The sequence below is a fragment of the Stenella coeruleoalba genome (genome assembly GCF_951394435.1).
Source record: "Stenella coeruleoalba genome assembly, chromosome: 6".
NCBI classification, from domain to species: Eukaryota; Metazoa; Chordata; class Mammalia; order Artiodactyla; family Delphinidae; genus Stenella; species Stenella coeruleoalba.
This window is the reverse complement of record NC_137151.1, coordinates 105619909-105643307: the sequence shown is the minus strand read 5'-3', so window position 1 is coordinate 105643307 and position 23399 is coordinate 105619909. Positions and strand designations below refer to the sequence as shown.

The window sequence follows — 23399 nt, the reverse complement described above, 5'->3', positions numbered from 1 at the left end:
TCCTCTGTGGAGCTAGTGAAAACGAAGATTCCTGGTCTCCATTCCAGACCCACAGAATCAGGATCTCTGGATCCTGAAGTGAGGCCTAGGAACCAGCATTAGCAATTCCTTTGGAAAGATTTAAAAACCCAAGAAAGTAAAATTAATATTTATCAAATACATGTATACCCTCCACCAGCATTAACAGACTTAATTTTATCACTTTTGTCTTGAATTTTTCAGAAAAGAGATAGCACATTTCAGATACAATTTAAGCTTCTATTTCTCTCTCTCTACTCAACCCCCTGCCCCTTTTAGTTGTAATCACAGTTGTGAATATGGTTAATATTTCTTGCATCCAGGTTTTATATGTAGATTATGGTTTCCATGTGGGAATTCCTTCTTAGCATTTTTTGGGAAATTTATATATTTTTTTAAATCCCAAATCTTGAGAAGAATCAGTTGAGAAATTGGGAAAATGGGAAAACAGAATTCTCAGAGACATTGCTGATTGGAAGGAATTCATTCAAGTCGAAGGCAGAAGATGCTGACAGGTGTTGCTGAAGGTTAAGGTTGACACCTTCAGGAACGAGGACAGGAGTGTGTAGAAGAGAAGTGGTCGCCATTTGACCAGATAGCCTTGCTTCTGACTGTGGCCATATTAAGAGTGTGTGAGTATGAGTTTTCTCCCCTTTCTTAGTGTATCAGTTATACTTCTTTTTATTTTATTTTTTACATTTCTTTGGGGTGCCTGAGTTTACAATATACATTTATAACTAATCAAAGTCCACTTTCAAATAACATTATACTAATTCATGGGTGTTGTGAGTACCTTATCATAACAAAATAATTCTAATTCCTCCCTTCCATTCTGAGTATCATTGCTGTCATTCCTTCCACTTATATAAATAAGCATATATAGCATGCATATATATATTATATATATACATTACATTATTGGTATTATTTTGAACAAACTGTTATCTGTTAGGTCAATTATGAATTAGAAAAAAAAATTTTGTTTTACTTTCACTTATTCCTTCTGCAGTGTTCTTTCTTACTTTCTGTTGATCTGACTCTTTCCTTCTCTCTAAGAACTTCTTTTAACATTTCTTGCAAAGCAAGTCTACTGGAAACAATTCCTTTAATTTTCGTTTGTCTGAGAAACTATGTCTCCTTCACTTTTGAAGGATAATTTCACAGGGTACAGAATTCTAGGTTGGGAGGTGTTTCTCTCAATACTTGAAAATTTCATTCAATTCTTTCCTGCTTGAATCATTTTTGAGGAGAAGTTGGATGTAATTCTTATCTTTGTTCTGTAGTTAAGGTATTTTTTCCTTCTGGCTTCTTGCAAGTTTTTTCTTTATTGTTGATCTTCTGTAGTTTGAAAATGATATGCCCAGGTGTAGATTTTGTTTGTTTGCATTTATCCTACTTGTTCTCTGAGCTTCCTGGATCTGTGGTTTGGAGTCTGATATTAATTTGGGGAAATTCTCAGTCATTATTGTTTCAAATATTTCCACTGTTCCTTTCTCTCTTCTCCTGGTAGTCCCATGATGTGTATGTTACACCTTTTCTAACTGTTCCAACTGTTCCACAGTTGGATATTCTATTCAATTTTTTTCTAACTGTTTCCAACTGTTCCACAGTTGGATATTCTATTCAATTTTTTTGTAGTTTTTGTTGCCTTTGCTATTCAGTTTTCAAGGATTCTATTAATACATCCTCCAGCTCAGAGATTCTTTTCTTAGCTGTGTCCAGTCTACTAATAAGTCCATCTAAGGCATTCTTCATTTTTGTTAGTGTTTTTTTATCTCTAACATTTCTTTTTGGTTCTTTCTTAGGAAAGAACATCTTACATTGTCCATCTGTTCTTGCTTTGCTGTCCATTTGATCCAGAGCCCTTTGCATATTAATGATGCTGTTTTAAATTCCTGGCCTGATAATTCCAACATCCCTGCAGTGCCTAGTCTTGATGCTTGCTGTATCTCTTTATGTTATGTTTTTTGCTTTTGGTATGCCTTGTAATTTCTTTCTGATAGCTGGACATGATGTCCTGGGTAAGTAGGGCTTCAGTGATGTGGTGGTGAGGTGCTGGGGAGGAAGCATTCTACAGTTTTATAATTAGGTCTCAGGCTTTTAGTAAGCCTATACCTCTGGACTGTGTGTTTCACAAGTGTTTCTACTTTTTTCTATCTCCTTAGGTGGGAATGGATGCCTAGGACTCACTGCAGTTGGGTATTTCCCTTCCCCCAGGTTAGTTAGGCTCTTATATTATCCCAGCTGGTTAGGCTCTGTTAATTAGTTTCTGCTGAAGCCAGGCCTTATTAAGAAGAACCGAGGGGGCTGATGAATTTCAAAATGGTTCCCTCCCCTTCCCGTGCTGGAAGCTTGACGGGATTTTTCTCCAGTATTTACTGGCTCTGCTCGAGCTCCTGCACGTAAATCTCACTATATTGTGGGAGCCCCCCGTGACTGGGCTCCCCTGTGACTTGTCTGCCCTGAGCCTCCAGGAATTCGTCAATTACAGCTCGGCGTTTCCTTCCTGGAGCGGGTTCCCCAGCGGTTTCCCCTCCTTGACAGTCTGTGCTCTGGTAAGTCACAATTCCCTGTGTTCCCCTGTTCGTCTCCTCAGTCTTCGGGGCTCAGGTTTGCTCTGTGTCCTCCCCTCTGTTATGAATGCAAGAAGAGTTGTTAATTTTTTCAGTCTGTTAAGCTTTTAACTTGTTGTTTGGCCGGACTGGGGACCTTGCAAGCTCCTTAAACGGGCAACTGGAAACCCACCATTCCTATTCCTCTGTTGATGGCCATCTGTTTCCAGTTTTCCACTTTAGGAAATAATGCTACCAAGACCGTATTCATATAAGTCTCCTGTAAGATACTTAGGTACATATAACTAGAAGTAGTATTTCTGCTTTATAAGATGCTGTGCTGTCAAGTCTACTATACTTTACCAAACTGTTTTCAAAGGTTAAACCAAATTACCCTCCATAAGCGAGCAGTGCTTGAGTGTTCTTACTCTTCATTTCTCCATAATACCTGTTATCCTCAGATTTTTATCTTTGCTGGTCTGATAGATGTGAAATGGCATCTTATTGTTGTTTTAGTATGTTGTTATCACATTATTCTTATTTTAAAAATAGAGACTTTACAACAAAATTTAATAACTTAAATTCATAGACCTAGAAGAGATTCCTGGAGCAGAGAAAAGGAAAGTTTGGGCACTGAAATAAAATATTTCCCTGTTGATAATTCTTTCCAAGCTTGACTTGACTTCTATTCAACAAGTTATAGAAAAGAAAGCTGGCCAAAGGCCAAAAGTAATCTGACTTTTGGATCAAATGGACAGCAGTCTGGCCACAAAGTGGCCTCCTAAGAATATGTAAGTGTTGTCATTAAAAAAAAAAAATAGTACTGGGCTCTGTAAAAGGTTTGGGTAGTACATCTGATTTTACCACCAGATAATTGCAGAGTTGGGTAAACACTTAATCCATCTGGTACTTAGTTTCCTCACCTGTAAAATGAGGGAGAAGGACCAAATAATTTTATTTCAAAAATGAAATTGTGGGGCTTCCCTGGTGGCGCAGTGGTTGAGAGTCCGCCTGCCGATGCACGGGACACGGGTACGTGACCCGGTCCGGAAAGATCCCACATGCCGCAGAGCGGCTGGGCTTGTGCGTCCGGAGCCTGTGCTCTGCAATGGGAGAGGCCACAACAGTGAGAGGCCCGTGTACCGCAAAAAAAAAAAAAAAAGAAAGAAATTTTGTGTTTTTCCCCCAACTTATAAAACAGATAAAAGCTGAGCAACTTTGGTTAAAAAGGTGGGGGAGGCCTGCTTAGGCTTCACCTCTTTCTCTACATCATTTATGCCATCTCTCTGGAAGTTTTCCAGGATGCTAGGAAATACAGTTTAAAAACCACTGGGCAAAATGGTCTCTGAAGCCTATTCCCAGCACTAATAACCAGCAAAAATGCATATAGGTATTCTCAAAAATGGCTCAATGTTGTCAAAAACAAATGTTCCCTCACCTTGTGACTGCTTTTATCTATGGTCTAGGCCATGAGTCAGTCTGCATCCTTTAAATGCATGATGGCATTTAACAAAACTCATAATGCTGGTATTTGTCTCATTGTCAGTTTTTAATTTACACTGGTAAAAGCCTTGGGGCAGATGTTCTGAATTAACTGACCCATGAGAGATGTGTTTTCATACACATGAGGTCATGCTCTGGATTTAAACATTGGTTACCACTTCTTTACCCAAATAGCTACAGCTATAATGTCTAACCCCAAAATGTAGTAGATGGAATTCCGGAAGCATTTTTAGTACCAAATATGATGGTTGGTTCTAGTCTTTTTGTGCTAACTACTTTAAATGGTTCCTTCTTCAACTCTTTATTAAGAAAAAAAATGAATTTAAGGAAGCCAATTAGAATATATTTTGCTTTCTTTTGCCAATTTTCTTTCAGCTTTCATGCTACCTTTCCTTGTTAGAATAAATCAGTTTACATTTTGCATAGAGAGAGATATTTTGCATTTTTAACTTTCAATTCGCAGCAAAATGCTCCTCAGTGCAGTAGAAAATTTATAATAATTAGTCCCTTGGACTTGAAAAACATTCATGCGATTAAACCTAGTGATCAACGCGCAGGCACACATATTTATTAACTGGTATCTGAAGTATTATGGAACAGGAAAAAGTATATGTGGAACTGATAGAAAAATATTACCTGGGGATTTAAGGCTAAGCAACATGAAGAATAACTTATTGCCTTTGGATAATTTTATTTTTTTTAAGTTCATGAAAAATTAAGCCCTGAACTATTTGCTTCCTGCTAAGGGAAAGAAAACAACTAAAGCCATTAATATCACATCACTTTAAGAGAATTGGACCTCAGGTGGAGGTGCTTGAATTTTCTAAACCAAAGCTTGGAATTTTATTGAGAGATGATGGTGGACTCTCAGACTAGGCAACTGAATGCAGAATGGTGCAGTGTAAATCTGTTTGTGTTAACTGGAAAAGAAGAGACAGTAAAATAATGAGAGAATAAGCGTTGCTTTTCCGAGTAATTAGATATTTTCTAGTCAGCTATTTTCAGTGTCGGAGGAGACCCTCACACAGGAAAAATAAATAACTGTAAAAAACAATATATTGAACAAGGAAGAGATTTAAAGAAGAAAATAAAGTTGTTACTTCATACAAGGTTACAAAGTAGAGAGAATAATATTTAGGCATAAAAAACATATTTTGGAGATGATCTTGGGATTCTAAGTATCAGAGAATCTCTTCTGTAAATTTTCATCCTTTTCTTGCCTTGAATAATTGAAAAAGCTGAAGTATTTTATTTTTGCTCTAGGACCTTCCTAAGGTTTATTAAAGATATTATTTTATAATAGAAAAAAATTAGTAACATAAACATTAAGCAATTGGGGAATAATTAAACTATTTTATAGCTCAACCATATGCTAGAATGTGCTCATTAAAATTACATCCAAAGAGCTACTAAGAATATTTTAAAATAATATTTAATGATTGCTCATCTACAATGTTATGTGAAAAAGGAGCAGACCACAGAATGAAATGGGAAGTATTTTCTCAGTTTTATAAGAAAATACTTATTTACATATTATGTATATAGAAAAAGGACACGCAAGAAATAAACCACAATTCATTTTCCAATCAGTAAATATAAACATTACAAAAGTAGACAGTTTCTTTTGATTATGGCTTTATTCTTTTACGATAAAATCCCTTAGACAAACATTTTTTTTCTTTTCTCTTTTTTCCCCTTAATTCTTTGTCCCATAGCACAGTGCCTGATATCTAGTAGATTCTTAATAATTACTTACTGAATATGGAAGTGTATTGTCATGAGTTTAAGACACTGGAAATTCAAATGAGAAATAAAATGTGATTAATTCTTGGTCTTGCTACTGCCTTATCTTAATGAGGGGTTTATTAATTTTGTATGGACTAGTGCTTAAGAGTGCAGGCTCTGGAATCCAAATGCCTGGGTTCAGATCCAGTGCAATACTTTGCTGTGTGACCTGGGATATGTGGCTTAACCTCTCTATTCAGATTCACTTTTTTTATGGGTGTATTGGAATTATTGAATGAGATGGCCCTTGTAAAAGTGCTTAACATAGTCTCACACACTGTAAATGTTTACTATATGTTAGCATTGCTTTTATTATGAAAACAAACATTATAAATTCAGAAATGATTTAATTTAAAATGAAACTGGAAAAAGGCTAGTTCACAAAGCATAATAATTTTTTTCTTTTTTTTAAATTGGAGTATAGTTGCTTTACACTGCTGTGTCAGTTTCTGCTGTACAGAAAAGTGAATCAGCCATATGTGTACATATATCCCCTCTTTTTTGGATTTCCTTCCCATTTAGGTCATCACACAGCACTGAGTAGAGTTCCCTGTGCTATACAGTAGGTTCTCTTTAGTTATCTATTTTACACATAGTAGTGGATATATGTCAATCCCAATCTCTCAATTCATCCCACTGCCCACTTGTTATCCATACATTTGTTCTCTATGTCTGTGTGTCTATTTCTGCTTTGCAAATAAGATCAGCTGTACCGGTTTTCTAGATTCCACATATATGCATTAACATACGATATTTGTTTTTCTCTTTCTGACTTAACTTCACTCTGTATGACAGTCTCTATGTCCATCCATGTCTCTGCAAATGACACAGTTTTGTCCCTTTTTATGACTGAGTTAATATTCCATTGTATATATGTACTATATCTTCTTTATCCATTCCTCTGTTGATGGACATTTAGGTTGCTTCCATGTCCTGGCTATTGTAAATAGTCCTGCAGTGAACAGTGGGATGCATGACAAAGCACAATAATTTTTTTTTTTAAGATGTTGGGGGGTAAGAGTTTATTAATTAATTCATTTATTTTTGCTGTGTTGGGTCTTCGTTTCTGTGCGAGGGCTTTCTCTAGTTGTGGCAATCGGGGGCCACTCTTCATCGCAGTGTGCGGGCCTCTCACTATCGCAGCCTCTCTTGTGGAGCACAGGCTCCAGACGCGCAGGCTCAGTAGTTGTGGCTCACAGGCCTAGTTGCTCCGCGGCATGTGGGATCCTCCCAGACCAGGGCTTGAACCCGTGTCCCCTGCATTATCAGGCAGATTCTCAACCACTGCGCCACCAGGGAAGCCCCGCAATAATTTTTAATGAGATGCTTTAAGGGGCCAGAAGATTATTGTCACAAATATTTTAAGAATTTGACACATAGTCATTACTCTCTTATAAATATGAGAAAGATTTGTAGTATGTACATGTAATCCCATTTATATAAACTTTTAAAGTTATCTATCTTATCACCCTCCATCCACCCACCCATTCATCCATTCATCCTCCCATCCACTTATCCATCTGTACAGAGATATATCTAGAGTGATGTTAATACTGGTTATTTCTGAGTGGTGTGATTTAAGTGATTAATTGCCTTGTTCTTTATACTTTCTGTAATTGTTGAACATTTTATGAATATGTATAATTTTTTTGTAAAAACTATAAAGGTATTATTTTAAAAATCATAGAATAAAAATGAATGTCAGGCTTCCCTCGTGGTGCAGTGGTTAAGAACCAGCCTGCCAGTGCAGGGGACACAGGTTCGAGCCCCGGTCCGGGAAGCTCCCACATGCCATGGAGCAACTAATCCCGTGCGCCACAACTACTGAGCCTGTGCTCTAGAGCCCACAAGCCACAACTACTGAGCCTGTGTGCCACAACTACTGAAGCCCGTGCACCTAGAGCCCATGTTCCACAAGAGAAGCCACCGCAGTGAGAAGCCCGCACACTGCAACGAAGAGTAGCCCCCCGCTCGCCACAACTAGAAAGTCCGCACGCAGCAACAAAGACCCAATGCAGCCAAAAATAAAATAATAAATAAATAAAATTTTAAAAAATCGTATAAAAAGTGACTAAAAATGAATGTCAGTCCATCCTCTGTTACAATAATTATAAATCTAACTTAGTGGAACAGAATTAACAAAATTTTACTGTAGTTGTACCCTGTAGGCAAAGAAGTGGTGGAATTGCATATGTGCTATTATCTTTTCATGGTGCAGAGTAGAAGTAGAATAAATTTAACAGAGAATTTGTAATAAGAAAAGATGTGACTTTCACACACACTTTTAAGGCTTCATTTTGCGTCGGAAAAGAAATATTCCTTATGTTCTGGAGGGTTTGAGCAAATATGTCCTAGTTAAACATGAATCTAGAGAGAGTCTATTACAAAAAGATACTCATGTTGGAAGGAATTATTTGAAATTATTTCTATGCCATTTGTAACACTAATAATAATTTTAATACAAATGAGAAAGAACCACCTCATAATTACTGAGTGACCTAGGAAATATCTACACGACAAAAATCCCAATTATTGAGTTCCATTTATATGAGCTCAGAGGTATGAAGGACAACTACAGCTGCTCACTGTAGCGGATGCTGTGGTGCCGCACCCACATCTCCTCCAGGACTGAAGTTCTCAGTCTCCAGCTGCTTAGCAAGGATTTGCCTTCAGCTCAAGAGCTGCTCTTCCAAAAAAGGGTCCTGCCCCTTCTTGGGGGGCAATAGGATGGATGTGTCTTGGCCTCCCTTCCCATTCCTACCTCCTCCAAAAGTTGGTTACTTCAGTAATGCTAAATGGCATACTTCTAAACTTATTTCTTGATTTGATGACTTTAACCTCTGTATATTTACCACTAGAAAAACTAAGGAATTTAGTATATATGGCCCATCCACTTCTCACTTCTGGATTTTTTGTTATTCTTTTTTAGTTCTTCTAATTATTACTCTAGAACTGTAAATTACCTAAACCTCTGGTTTTTGAGCCATTAATTTTAAGCAGTGTTTAATTATGTAAAATTAGGAAATTAACTACACTCTCTGCCGCTGTTTTTTTTTTTTTTTTTTTTTGCGGTATGCGGGCCTCTCACTGTTGTGGCCTCTCCCATTGCGGAGCGCAGGCTCAGCGGCCATGGCTCACGGGCCCAGCCGCTCCACAGCATGTGGGATCTTCCCGGACGGGGGCACGAACCCGTGTCCCCTGCATCGGCAGGTGGACTCTTCAACCACTGCACCACCAGGGAAGCCCCTCTGCCACTCTTTTTCACTCCTCTGGTCAGCTGTTCTATTGGGGTTTTTGTTTTTTGCTTTTTTGCTTGTTTGTTTTATAGAGGAGAGGTGTATAAGGATATAGACATACATAGTATATACAGGTACAGTATATGTTTATGTGTCATTTGTGCATAGGTATATATATGGAAAAATGTACTTGTGTGTATATATATGTATATATATACACATGTATATATATAATTTGAGAGAGATTTATTCTAAGATTTTGAGATCTGCCATAGGTTAATTATAAAAATTAAAACACTGAACATTACATATTATTTTATGATTCTGTAAGTTGTATTCATCGTAAAACTAAACCAAGAAGTTCATGTCTAGATCCAGAGAGAAGGAAATATAATACCAGATTTATCACCCTCTCTGGAGACTTCTAGAGCTTTCTCTTTAATTTCAGACCTCCAGAATTTCACCCAAGACCACGAAGTGTGAGCCTTTTGTCATTCAGTCTTCTTGACATTAGGTGACTTTTCCATCTGAAAATGCTGTATTTTTTTTTTTTTTTAGTAACTTTTTCTTTTCTTTGCTTGCCTTTCCTTTTTAATTCTCTCTGTATTTTCCTTGTGGAATGCCTAGTAGACAGATGTTGTACCTTCTGGATTGATCTTCTGTGTGCTTTAATTTTTCTCTGCTTCATCATTTTGTCTTTTAGCTTTAAATTTCAAGTGATTTATTTTTTTGTTATCTTTCAGATGTCTAACTTGGTCTTCAGCCATATTCATTCTAAGATTCAATCTCTTTAGTGAATTTCATATTTTGATAATTATATATAATTTCCAGGAATCCATTCTTGTTCTCAGAATCCTTTAAAAAAAAAAAGTAAAAAGCAACACTGTGCTTATTTTACCAATGTAATAATATTCTCTTTATTATCTTTGGGGGTAATTACAAATTAAGTAAAATAGAATTAAACTTAAGATGGAACCAAGTTATTTCAACTATTTGTATCAGTTCTGATTCCCTCACCGTTATCTGGTTTGTTCATCTTGGTCATCTACTTTCCTAGTTGGTTTTCATCCAACGTCTGACAAGAAGACTAGGTTAATTTCTGTAGATGGCTAGCATAGGTTTCCTTTGCCATTGAATAAACCTATTAAAGAGGCCTTGAATGGGAAGGTGTGTTGGATTAAAAATGGCTGCAAATTCTTTGGTATTCCCTTCCTCAAGAGGTGATGGTTGATGTCTCTGCCTCTTGATTCTGGATAAATTCTGTTACTGCTTCATTAATAGAATACAGTGGAAGTGATGTTGTATCAGTTTCTGAGACCAGGCCTTAAAAGATCACCTACTTCTACTTCCTGTCTCTTAAAAAACTAGTTCTTGGAATCCAGCCACCATGCTGAGAGGAAGCCCGAGCAGCCCTGAGGAGAGGACTATATGGTGAAGAACTAAGGCCCCTGACTGATAGCCCTGGGCAAGCTCTCAGCCAGAAGCCAGCACTAACTGGCCAGCTATATTAGTGAATCATCTGGGAAGTGAATACGTCCAACCCCAGATGAACTGCCCCACTGATGCCATGTGGAGCATAGATGAGCTGTTCCCATCAGGTCCTGCCGTTTGGCTGACTCCTAAGGAGAATAAGTGCTTACTGCTATTTTAAATTTAGTTTTGGGGTGGTTTTGTTACACAGCAATAGATAACTGGAACAGAGACTGTGAAGGTGGGCAAGCTCTGTTAATGGTGGAGTTTCCTTTTGATGTACATGGCAGGGAACAGCAAGGCAAAATCAAGCTCAACAAACCGAGTGCGTTGGGCCAGACACAAAAGAATAAATACTCTGTAACTCCATTTATATAAATTTGCAGAACAGACAAGGTCTATCTATAGTGATAGAAATCAAATCAGTAGTTGCCTGGGTAGGCAGTGGAGGGACTGACTGGGAAAAGTCATGAGGGAACTTTTGGGGTGATGGAAATGTTCTATATCTTGATCAGGATGGTGGTTACACAGTGTATACTTTTGTCAGAACTCATCGAACTCTTAAAAACACAGGTGCATTTTATTGGATTTAAATCATACCTTTATTAGATTGATTTTTAACGTGATTACTTTTCTCCTGTACCATATATATTCAAGGGCTCCATGCTGCTTAAATATTGTAAATATATCCAGATTCCTTTCTCTGGGATTCCAGGCTTCCATGATCCAGCAAAGGCATTCTCCATGGCAATTCCTGATTCATCCCATGCTCACGCTTACCAGTCTACTCACCATTCCCAAATATGAGTGTTCCTTCCTAGCATACACAACTTAGCTCTCCCTAGTCTCCCTGCGTGAAAGGCTTTCCCACTATCATTTCTTAATTTTCAAAATCCTATCTTTTAAGGCTGAAGTCTAATAAGTCTTTCTGGATTCTACAATCTGAATTGTCTTTCTCTTTTTGAACTACCACAAGTTACTTGGCCCATTCCATAGAATGTATATGAGGATGCCTTACATTATAATTAGATTGTCCATATGTTTGGCATATTGGTCATCTACCCCACCAGACCTAAGCTCCTGAACGACAAGGATGTTTTCTTGTTCAACATGTAACTTCAACAGTTCTGTATCTATAGTAAATGCTCAATAGATGCTTGTTAAGTTGAATTATCTCACCAGTTCTAAAATATCTGGTTTTAGGATAGGTCTGACGGCTAACTTTGATTATACTCTTCTTTTGTATAGCAATTGTTTTTCCTGGCATTTCAAGTTAGCTTTGTTTTCAGCTTGTCATATACACCTCTATCTACCCTGTAGGCTGCCTCATTTCTCATTTTCTTTACTGTTATGAGTTTATATTGAATACTAATGTTTTAGTGGTATAAAGAAGAGATAAAAATGAGTGTTTAATCCATTATTTTAAACAGAAAATTCTGCTGTAATATTCTAGCTATCCCAATTCTGTACAGTTAATATACTATGTTCTGTTACTATGTTATCTCTGCAAACCTCTCTCTCTGGGGCTTCGCCTTCTCATCTATAAAATGATTGGGGTAAACAACGTGAACTTTCAAACATTTCAGGTTTAACATTTTAGTGCATTGGGGTTCTAGGCAGATAGTTATTTTTCCAGTATTGAGAATTATTTGTGCACGCGTACCATAAGATACAATTATAGGAGAGAAGGAAAGAGTGATGTAGATTTAAGTGAGTTTACAACGATCATTACTCTAGCAGTGATTCCTGTTAGCAGCTTTTGAATGCGATAGGAGGACATCCTGTCTTGTTACATAGAAAATCCTTGTGTCTGTTTTTGCACAGAGATCTGATCGTCCTTCAAATAGCCAAAACAGACGCTAGGAAACTGACTCAGTCTCTCATAATGCGAAATGACCCTGTGTGTACTGTGGCAGCTCTCATGTGTAGGAGTAGCTTTTTAGAATGATTTATTTATGGTGTACAAGATGGTGTGATCTTAACTGTTGTTCATTGAAATGCTTTACAAATAAACACTAGTAGTAACACATAAAAATCTACCATCCTGAACAAGCTGTCTCATATTATTTGCCAGTAATTATAACATTTACATTATTTTCTCCAGATTTCCAAAGACATGGAAGCAACCTTGTCCAAGTGTCCATGGACAGATGAATGGATACAGAAAATGTGGCACATATATACAATGGAATATTACTCGGCCATAAAAAGAAAAAAAAATTGAGTTATTTGTAGTTAGGTAAATGGACCTAGAGTCTGTCGTACAGAGTGAAGTAAGTCAGAAAGAGAAAAACAAATACCATATGCTAACACATATATGGAATCTAAAAAAAAAAGCATGACAGGAATAAAGATGCAGACGTAGAGAATGGACTTGAGGACATGGGGAGGGGAAGGGTAAGCTGGGACGAGGTGAGAGAGTGGCATGGACATATATACACTACCAAATGTACAATAGATAGCTAGTGGGAAGCAGCTGCATAGCACAGGGAGATCAGCTTGGTGCTTTGTGATAACCTAGAGGGGTGGGGTAGGGAGGGTGGGAGGGAGAAGCTAGAGGGAGGGGATGTGGGGATATATGTATACATACAATGATTCACTTTGTTATAAAGCAGAAACTAACACACCATTGTAAAGCAATTATACTCCAATGAAGATGTTAAAAACAAAAAACGTTCAAACCTCAGCAGTAAGACTCATTGTGTGGGTGACTAAGACATGTTTCCTAGGTCACATGGGTTTTATATGTGAAAGTCCTCATGAGATTCATGCTTTCCAAAGTAGAGGTGCTTTTTAGTGATTATTAAAGAAATGAAGGCAACCCTGTTTTTCCATGTTGGTATCGTGATACTGCTGCTAATCACAGTTTCCAAGGCATACAATCACCTTCAGCTCTCCTACATATAACAAGAGCACTCAGGACCCATTTACACACAGGTAAACAGAAAGGAGCAGCCTGGTGAGGATAACTTAATGGCAGAGGGCAAGCTGAGAGCTCTCTCAATGCTTAGAGATCAATCGCCTTTCCACGTAAGATGAAGTGGTCATATTTCTAAGCATTTTCTCCACAGCTTCATTGCACCTTTATTTCCACCTTGACTGCACATGCCCTATTGGGTTTCGTGGGAATGATAGCATGATTTCTAAAAGAGCCTTACAAGTCAAGGTGTAGGTGACTCGGTTTTATAGGAAATCTGCTTTCAAGAGGGATGAAATGACTATGAGGGCCTGTTTCCTTTCCAAATTTATCACTGCCTAGAGAGCTTACTGTATTAATTTTATGCATGAGTGCCTTATTTGTTTCATATGAGATACAGCATGAGGCTTCCGGAGCAAAATATCATTAGGTGTGGAAAAGGATTGGGTCACTAATGCTTTGTCATCAAGGATCATTGGACACAGATTTTGTGTGACTTTTCAAGTATTAAGTAATAGATACCAAATGAAGCATATTGGTACGGTGTACAAAGTAAAGTGATGTCTCACTTAAAAGCAAGGCACAAGTGCAGCTGTGTTGTTACCCGTCTACGCCAGGGCACCTGTAGCGATTGGTTTTCCTCTTCTAGTTTTGACTGTGGCATTGGTGGAAAAGATAATCTTAGTCCAATTTCACTGCTGAGGATATTTTCTCATGGGTCTAGGCCTAAAGGCCTACTTAATACTTTGAAGAAAAGGGAGGGGCAGGGTAGGGTGTGAGAGATAGTTACAGGTGCTTCTGGATGTCTCTGCCTATCTATAGAGATAAGTTATTTTCCTATATAATGTATATTGTTATAACTTTATGTAGTGGGTAATAGCAGATTCAGATTGCTTGGGTTTGGTACTCAGCCCTACAGCTTTAAGACCTTGGGTAGGTTAATCAATCTCTCTGGTTCTCCGTTACCTAATCATCTCGCAGTTCTACCTTATCTCGATTTTATTAATGGAGACGCTCAGGTACAGAGGACTTAATAGTTTTCCTGACCTCACACATTTAATACGTGGTAAAGCTGAGGTTTCAACCCAGGTTGTCAGTTTCCAAGTCCATGTTTTTTACACTACATTCTGTTGCCTTCAATTTTTGTAAGCATTTAGAACAATTTCTGGGACTTAGAAAATGCTTATTGTATGTGTATGAGAAAGTTAGCTGCTGCTATTAAAATTTTTGCAGAGCATTGTTATATGCCAGTCACTCTTTTAGATGTTGGGAGTATAAAAGTGAACTAAAGCTGACACTATCCCCGTGGAGATGATGGTGAATTTGCAGAGAATGATAATTAAAAAGGAGGCAAAAGTCTAATTATAAACTGTAAGAAAGGCTACAAAGTGAAGATACTTGAAATTCCAGGAGTATATAACAGGGGAATCTGACACAAACCAAGGGGAAGGGAAAACCTTCCCCAAAGAAATGATGTTTGAACTGAGATCGAAGAATGAATAGACATTAACTAGATAAAGCCAGTAGGTGGGGGAAAGAAGTGCGGTTGAAGGACTGGCCTTTCAATCAGAAAGAGAAATAGGAAGCGTAGCCACTTTGGGGAAACTGAAGATGGCTGGTGTGTTTGGAGGGTCATGGTTGTGGGAGGTGGAGGCATAACATGGGACAGGAGGTGTTGGCAGGGAACAGATATTGCCAGATGATGCGGGCAATGTTAGGGAGTTTGGATTTTTCCTAAGCGTAACGGAAAGTCATCGAAGTGTTTTAAACTGAGGAGTAACAGGCTTGACTTATAAAAAGATGGTTCTGACATCAAGATCTTCACCCATCCCAACCCCCCATAAGACTTAATCTTCCTCATCGCTTTCTGATAATAAACTTTAATACAAGTTATTATTTGCTCCAGGTTCTGCACGTATCCTATGTACAAATTCTTGCCTATCTTCCAGAGAACTCTAAGCTTATGAGTTATAACCTGCTTACTCTAAGTGTTGGAAATTTTTTTATATACTACATAGTAGTATTGCTGCTGCCTTCAGATGGTTTTCTTCCTCTTGCAAAGTATAATTTGTAGGTGTTATTTAAGGTTCAGTGTTGATCCATTTCCCTAATTTCTACATCATTATACTTTGCTATCCTAGTCTCTTCCATTGGCTCAGCTATAATCTTTATTCTTTTATCGAACAAGTATTTCCCCCCAGCTTTACTGAGATATAGTTGACTTAAAACATTGTGTAAGTTTAAGGTGTACAGTGTGTTGATTTGATACACTTATGTAATGCAAAAAGATAACCACCGTAGGTTACCTAACACCTGAATCACATGACATAATTACCATTTCTTTTTTGTGGTGTGAACATTTAAGATCTACTCTCTTAGTAACTTTCAAGAATATAATACAGTATTGTTACCTACAATCAGTATGCTGTACATTAGATCCCTAGAACTTATTCAACTTGTAGCTGGAAGTTTGTACTCTTTGACCAACATCTCCCCTTTTCCCCACTGAAATACTTATTAAGTAAATACTCTTAGTAGTTACCAGATTATGTGTTGAGTATTCAAGAGTGAGGAAAACAGACACGGTTTCTGTCTTCACGGAACTTAGGTTTAGGTCTGCAGGTGACTTCCAAAGTCCAGACCTGTTCATCCAGTGATCTGCTGGCCCGGTCTCTAGGATCAAGACTTGGAAATTACGCAGCATATTCTCAGCAAGCTTTACTATGATGATTCCAAATTTCAAACTTCAGAGCGTTCTTGGCTGACTCCTTCCTGATGCCCTACTCTCCCATTGACCCCTGATCACAAATTCTCTCCCTTGAGACATTTGGCCAAAGCTTCCTCTCCCTTGTTCTTCAAATTCATTCCCTTATTTCCAGAGCTATCATCCTAGTGAAGGTTTGTCTCCCTTGTTCTTCAAATTCATTCCCTTATTTCCAGAGCTATCATCCTAGTGAAGGTTTGTTCCTTCGTACCTGGATCATTGCTTTAATAGACTAGCTGATCTTGTGGATCTGTGGTCATTCTCTTCTCTAGACCATGATACTCCTGTGATGGCAGAGTCATTTTCTAGATGTACAGTTCTGATATGTCACTCTCCTTGTCACAGCTTTCCGTGGTGCCCACATTCCTACTAAAAGAAACCCCAGCTGTTCAGCTGGACCCCCCAGACCCAAAGGTTCAGTGCGTTTTCCTCCTCTCCAGGCATCTTCCATTGCAGTTAAACTGTGTTTACTGCTCTTCTCCGACACACCTCCTGTTTTCTTGCTTTTGTGTCTCTTGCTAATGAGGTTCCATCTGGAACATCTTCCTGAGATATGTCACCTGTCATATTCTTTCAAGACCCATCCAACATGCCACCCACTTCACTAAGCTGTTCTTGAGTTCCCCAACCAGATATGTTCACTTTTTTTTAGCTCGTCAGCAGACAAATACTAATAAAAGACAGCTTGTAAACGTGTTCATTTCGGCAGCTGTTTATTAAACTATCAAATTAAAAGAGAAACACTGTACCAGGCACATTTTTTTGTTGTTGTTTCTCATGTATGTACCTATCACATTCTATCTTATAATCCTGTAAACTAGAAGCTAGCTCATCCATGCATTCATCTTACAAATACTTGTCAGGCACCTGCTGTGTTCTAGGTACTCTGCTCCTGAGTGGGCTGACATGGAAAGCCCCCGAGTGCGTAGAGCAGATGTGTGTAAGGAGAGATGTCTCAGTGCCGCCCTGGCAGGAATGTTAAGAACGGGAACTGGACGTGTGTTCCTTTAAGTGGCAGAATTGTTTTTATGTACTAAATAAGGTGTGTCTGGGTGCTAAAGTGGGCAGGGGTGTAAGAGACAGCAAGCCCACGCACCATTCGAGCTCCTCTTAAGTGGTGGTTAGTTCACTCTGCGTCTCAGCTGGTGGCACCCTGGGAGGTGATAGAGGAAGCCATGCTATTCCTTTGTATCAGTGGTTGTATCTTTGTCCTCTGTCCATCCCATGTTCTGCTTATTTGACAGTAAACCAAAGTAAAAACCCAGTTTGAACTGTGTCCTAGTGATGATTCTCACGCAGGAGGTGTCTGATAAGGTCTCGAGTACTCTGGTTTTGAACAGTCACGCCTTACAAAGTAGGAAGCAGGCTTTGGTTCTCAACACAGTATACGTCTTGGCCTTACCTCATTATCTAAAAAAATTACACTAGGCCCCATGGGGCCTTTCTAGCTTCAGATGCTATAGCGTCACACTTTTTAGAGCAATAGAGGGAAGGGAGTCTGGCCATGTGACCCATGTAGACTGCACACATTTCTCCATATGTAGATAACCCCGAAGGCTGCCCTTCTTTTTCAGGGGAGCAAAGATTCTCCTCATTTAGTTTCCATCAGAAGGGATTTTTCCTAAAGTTTCCAGCTCTCTGTACCATCACCTTCTCCCACAGAAGTAGAATGAGTTACCTAGGTTATGGGTTGACTGGACAAGTTAATTTATCAAGTCTGTGCAAGGTGGATTTAGCAAGAAGTAAAAAAAAAAAAGCCTTAGGCCCCTCCTTAGCACAGACTACTTCCAAGGCCCTGGTTAGGGCCTCTTCAACTCAAAGAGTGATTAAGATTAGTTGCTGCAATGAAATACTTAAAATGTCCTAAAATCCTACAGCTCATATGTAAATGAAACTTGACAGAAGTTTTTCCAAATTCAAGCCCGAAGACACCTTATCTAAACTCTCAGTTAAAAAAAAATCATCATTCTAGAGAAAAGAATGAATTATCATTTTTATCTCTGTAGAAATATTATAAAATTTTTATCCTATGCAAAGGCACCCAGAGTACTCAGTGGAAAAAAAAATGGAGAAAAAGAGGGTTAGAGATGAGTCCTAGGAAATAAATTAATAAAACTTTTATGTTATCTTGTAGTTTTTGATACTTGTTAGGGTTAAATGTTTGTTAAATTTGTTTCTCTGATTCTAAATGAATATTTACTTGGTACCTAATTTTGTATTTTTTTTTCCTTAAAAAAGACCTTGAAATTGTGTTGACTTCAAGCTCCTCAAAGCCTGGATCTACCCCTGCTTTCTGCACTTTCCACTATAGACAAGTGAGAGGTGGCGACTCCAGGTAAGTGTGTCTGCCGTGCAGATCCACGCCTTCTCTGTTTGTGCTTCACATCAGTGGTTCCTAAACTACAGCATTCATCAGAATCACCTGGATTGTCGGTTCCACTCTCATCTCCCCCAGGGGTTCTAATTCAGGAGGTCTGACCCTGATTTGCGTTTGTAACAAGATCCTAGGTGATGCTGAGGTTGCTGTTCCAAGAACCCCACTTTGAGAATCACTGCTCTAATCCAGTGGTTCTCAACTTTGGCTGCACAGTGGAAGCACCTGGAGGGGGTTTTAAACTACTGATGCCTGGGGCAAGTCCTTAGTGAGTCTTCTGATTTCATTGGCCTAAGCATGGAATAGTTCACAAGTTTTCCAGGTATTTTTAAAGTACAGTCAAGGTTGAGAACCAGTGGTCTAGACCAGCGGTCCCCAGCCTTTTTGGCACCAGGGACCGGTTTCGTGGAAGATGATTTTTCCATGGATGGGGGGAATGGTTCAGGTGGTAATGCGAGCGACGGGGAGCGACGGGGAGCAATGGGGAGCGGCAGAAGAAACTTTACTCACTTGCCCGCTGCTCACCTCCTGCTTTGCGGCCAGGTTCCTAACAGGCTGCGGACCAGCACCGGTCTGCAGCTCAGGGGTTGGGGACCCCTTGTCCAGACTGTGCGGCAGGAGTCAACCCACTTAGGTAGCAGATCTAAGCTATGCTCTTGCGTTATCAGTAACAAGGGTGACATTTTACACATCGTTTATTGTGCCCATGGTAGTCCAATGATGATGACATATGAAGTCTATTAACTAAGAAGACTTTGTTATATGAAACAAGTGTACGTAGCATTACACCACCTATAGCTTTTTATATTTTTAACATAATGTCAATATATATATGGAAAATCAACGATTAATATGTTGGGGAGATCATGATAGAATTTATTAAATGGAAGACTTTATAAGAACTCAGATGAACAATCTTCATCTTGGACTAGAAGTTGGATATTGTAGACTTTGGATTGGTGTACATATCACATGCATAATTTACCATGCTCTGGAAATGTGAACTAGCTTGAAGTTTCTCAGTAACAGTTTTTGAATTATACTTTTATCTTCTTAACTAATTTCATGCCATTTCTTGATTTGATCTGGCTTAGCAGCTCTAAGAAAATGTATTATAATAGTTTATTTAACGCTCAATTTATAATTTTTTCTCACTGGAAACGAAATCTCCTATGATGGTATCTCTAAAACATAGCTGTTAGCCTCATTCGCTAAGAACCAAAAGGATTATGGCATCTGTAGATTTCTTTTTAGCAAGACCCTAAAACACCTGGCCATTGATCCTCTAGTGAGCAGTGGCTTGAGAATGAAAGTCATTTCTTCCTCTGAATATCTGTGCCTCATGGAGATGGGAAGTCTTTAACTACATGCTACATCTCTATACTTATTATCATTCCATTTGGAAAAACGTGTCACACAGAGCCAGAGATCCAGTCGGACTGTGGATTCCGCTTAAATGAATACCCGATGAAGTGATAAACCCGTTTTAAAATGAATTTACTGCTCTTTGCGACTCTGAAAAATGTATCAAATAATAAAACTTGATAATCTGACCCTGCTAAATGCTGCAAGCAATGTCCCAGGCTGCACATATGGTGAGCCCTTTATTTATTTAATTCCTAAAAGAAAAAAAAAAACCTGTAAAGGAGTGTTTTTTCCATCTTCCAGATAATGCATTAAATCTGGCAACATGAAACTTAAACAAATTGTATTGGGTTATTTGGACAAACATGGAATTAATTTGCATTAAGTGCTGGGTGACACTGTCATTAATTATGATAGAACAGAGTATTACAATGGGAGCAAAAAATGCCTGATTCTTGTGGCCGACTTTACCACTGGACAGGTCATGCAAGGAGGTCAAGTTTCCAACAGGGGAGTTATCCTCATTGACAGTGGAAAGAGCACACCTGGTGAGGTTAAGAGCACACCTAGTGAGGTTATCTTCTCTTTCACAGGCTTTTGAACTCCATGTGAATAGTCCTTTGGGGTGAGGGAATGTATCTTGATCCAAAAGCTATTATTAGGGCTGGAAATTCATGCATCCCAGAAGTACAATTTTTATCCAAGTGCCTCATTTTATCCCGGTGAGAGAGTAGCGAGTCTCGCAGGAGCACTGAAACTAATTATTACAACAAATTAATTAATGACATGTACAGAAGGAGTTATTCCCTTGCATGGAGAAGCCTAGAAAGGCAGCAGATATCATTTTTCTTAATAATTTAATTATAACGGAATGACTGTGATAGCACCTTGTTTCTGCGGGTCTTCAGAAATTGAAGGCTTAGGTGTGATTTTATGGCTGGCTGGGGATGTGTTAAAGGACCTTTCAGTGTCACTCTTCATTTGCTGCTTTCCCATACCTACAGAGCACCTTCCAAATGATAACTACTACTTAGCATAATTACTTGTCCATATGACAGTGTGATGTTGACCCTCCTGCAGTAGAAAATGGATTTTTAATGAATTTTTTCCCAGTTATAATGATGAGTTCATACTGGGCTTGCCATGCTTTTTGACTTCACCCTCTTTGTGATTAATAATGTTTTTTTTTCTGAGATAACAACTTAAGCCTTTGATGACTATCTGTTGGTTTTGCCTGTCGTTTCCTCTTCTGATAATAACACTCCAGTGTTGGTGGGAGAGCCAGCCCTCACCCATTTCAATCCATTTGGTTGAGGTGGTTGGTCCCTCTCCTAGACTCTGGGGGTGGGTACATGGACCAGACATGGGAGATGAGAGCCCAGCATGTGCTTAGATGCACTGGTTCAGGGATAGTCATGTGATCATGAAACCTGGGATACTTGCTGGAAATTTTAGAAAAGAGAAGTTTCATGTTTTGCTTCTGGCGTTGCTAAACTGGTAGTATGTGATTTGAGAGCTCCCGTTGGACCTTTGTGTCATTATTTGAGGAGAGCCTATCTGAAGAAAGTAGACCTGAGAGATGGAGGGGGTGGGGTACAAATGCCTGAAGTTTGAGCACCTGAATCCAGCTATGCCTGAAGCAGACACTTGAACTCTTGAATTGTGAGAGGTTAAAAATCCTTCTTTTTGTTGGGTTGAATTGGGTTTCTATTACTTGTAACCAAAAGAGTACTCTTATACACATGTTCTGTGGTCATGATTCTGAGAATACTAACACAGAGAAAAGTGCAAATAGAGTCCTCCCAAGTTATACCTGTGTAATGAAGAGTCTAAGGTATGGTGTTTCTAGCCAATTTCTCTGCATTATAATCCACATCAATTCTAAGTCAAAGTTCCTGAGGCAGGAGGGAGCTAAGAGTTTCTCACTTTAAAGTGGACAAACTTGGAAATCTTGAATGCTTTCATGAGAAATCTGGAACGTTGTTACTGTCTTCTGCATCAGAATGGGAAAGCCCTTGTCTTTATTTACAACCAAGATTTGACCAAACCAAGTAAAAAACAAGAGAGAGAAGATACATTTCTTTTTTGTAAAGTTTAGACTAGCTTTTTCTATAAAATTCCCAGTCTTTTACAGAAGGGAAAACTAGAATGGTTGATAAATGGGGGTAAAATATTTGTGAGTAATGATTATTCAGTTTAAATTTACCTGTAATTATTTCAGTAGGTGCAGAAGAAATAGTCACATGAGAACAGAGTTGTTAACCCCAGGCTATGATACATTCAGATAGTTTTATTTGAGTTTGTTGCGCCTATGCATCGGTTTGTGTAGACTGTTCTGTTCTGTGAAGATTTTGTGGGTTTTTTTTTGTTTTTTTTTTTTTGTGGTACGCGGGCCTCCCACTGTTGTGGCCTCTCCCATTGCGGAGCACAGGCTCCGGACGCGCAGGCTCAGCAGCCATGGCTCACGGGCCCAGCCGCTCCACGGCATGTGGGATCTTCCCGGACAGGGGCACGAACCTGTGTCCCCTGCATCGGCAGGCGGACTCTCGACCACTGCGCCACCAGGGAAGCCCTGTTTTTTTTTTTTCTCACAGTGTTAACCACATGGTCATGGAGGTCTGAAATAACATGGGAGAGTCTGTTTGAATTGGGATAAAGGTAACCTCCCATTGCCTCTTTCCTGCTATTAGGCTGCAGATTCTGGGACCCAGAAGTCAGGGCTTTGTGAACAGCCAGTGCCCTGTGTTTTATTGGCTTCAGTTGTTCCGTGGGTCAGTCGGCAACAGCTAAGTGGCTAATGATGTGGAGGGATGAGGGACCTAATGAGCTCTGATGGGAATCACACGTAGGATCTTGGCATTGCTAGCATTATCCTCGAAACCTCTGAGCACACTGGACATAGAGTGACAAATGAGAAGCTGGCAGGTCCAGCCTTTTGTTTGGCCACAGAGCTCACCAACACAGGTGTCATAGTGCATCTGAAAAGGAAGAAGCTGAATTTAGAAACCTCATTCTATCATTCCTCAGCCCCCCTCCTAGTATTTGACCGATGAATTACTAGCCATAAAATAGTGACTTTAGTTGGGGATGAGCTTAAACTTCTTCAAGAAAACAGTTTTTTCCTTTATATATTTGAAGTATTGTCTATGGGCAGTAGGTGTTATGGGTTGAACTGTGTCTTCCCCAAATTCATTTGCTAAAGTCCTAATGCCCTGTATCTCCAGATGTGACTTTATTTGGAGGACAGGGTCTTCACAGAGATAATCAAGTTGAAATGAGGTAATTGGTGTAGGCCCTGATCCAGTATGCCTGGCGTGCTTATAAAAAGGGGAAGTTTGGTTACAGACGTGCACAGAGGGAAGACAGCCATTTATAAACCAAGAAGAGAGTTCTGGACCGGCTCTTTCCCTCACAG

The 23399-nt window shown here is 39.0% G+C and overlaps 1 long non-coding RNA gene across 1 annotated transcript in view; it reads left to right on the top strand.

Moving 5' to 3' along the window:
• The first annotated feature begins 2356 nt into the window (after positions 1-2356).
• LOC307187796 overlaps positions 2357-23399 on the top strand; it is a 197691-nt gene continuing 176648 nt past the window's right edge. The window contains exons 1-2 of the long non-coding RNA XR_013828704.1: positions 2357-2573; positions 18484-18580. This is a non-coding gene — a long non-coding RNA (uncharacterized lncRNA). The remainder of the gene's footprint in view (positions 2574-18483; positions 18581-23399) is intronic.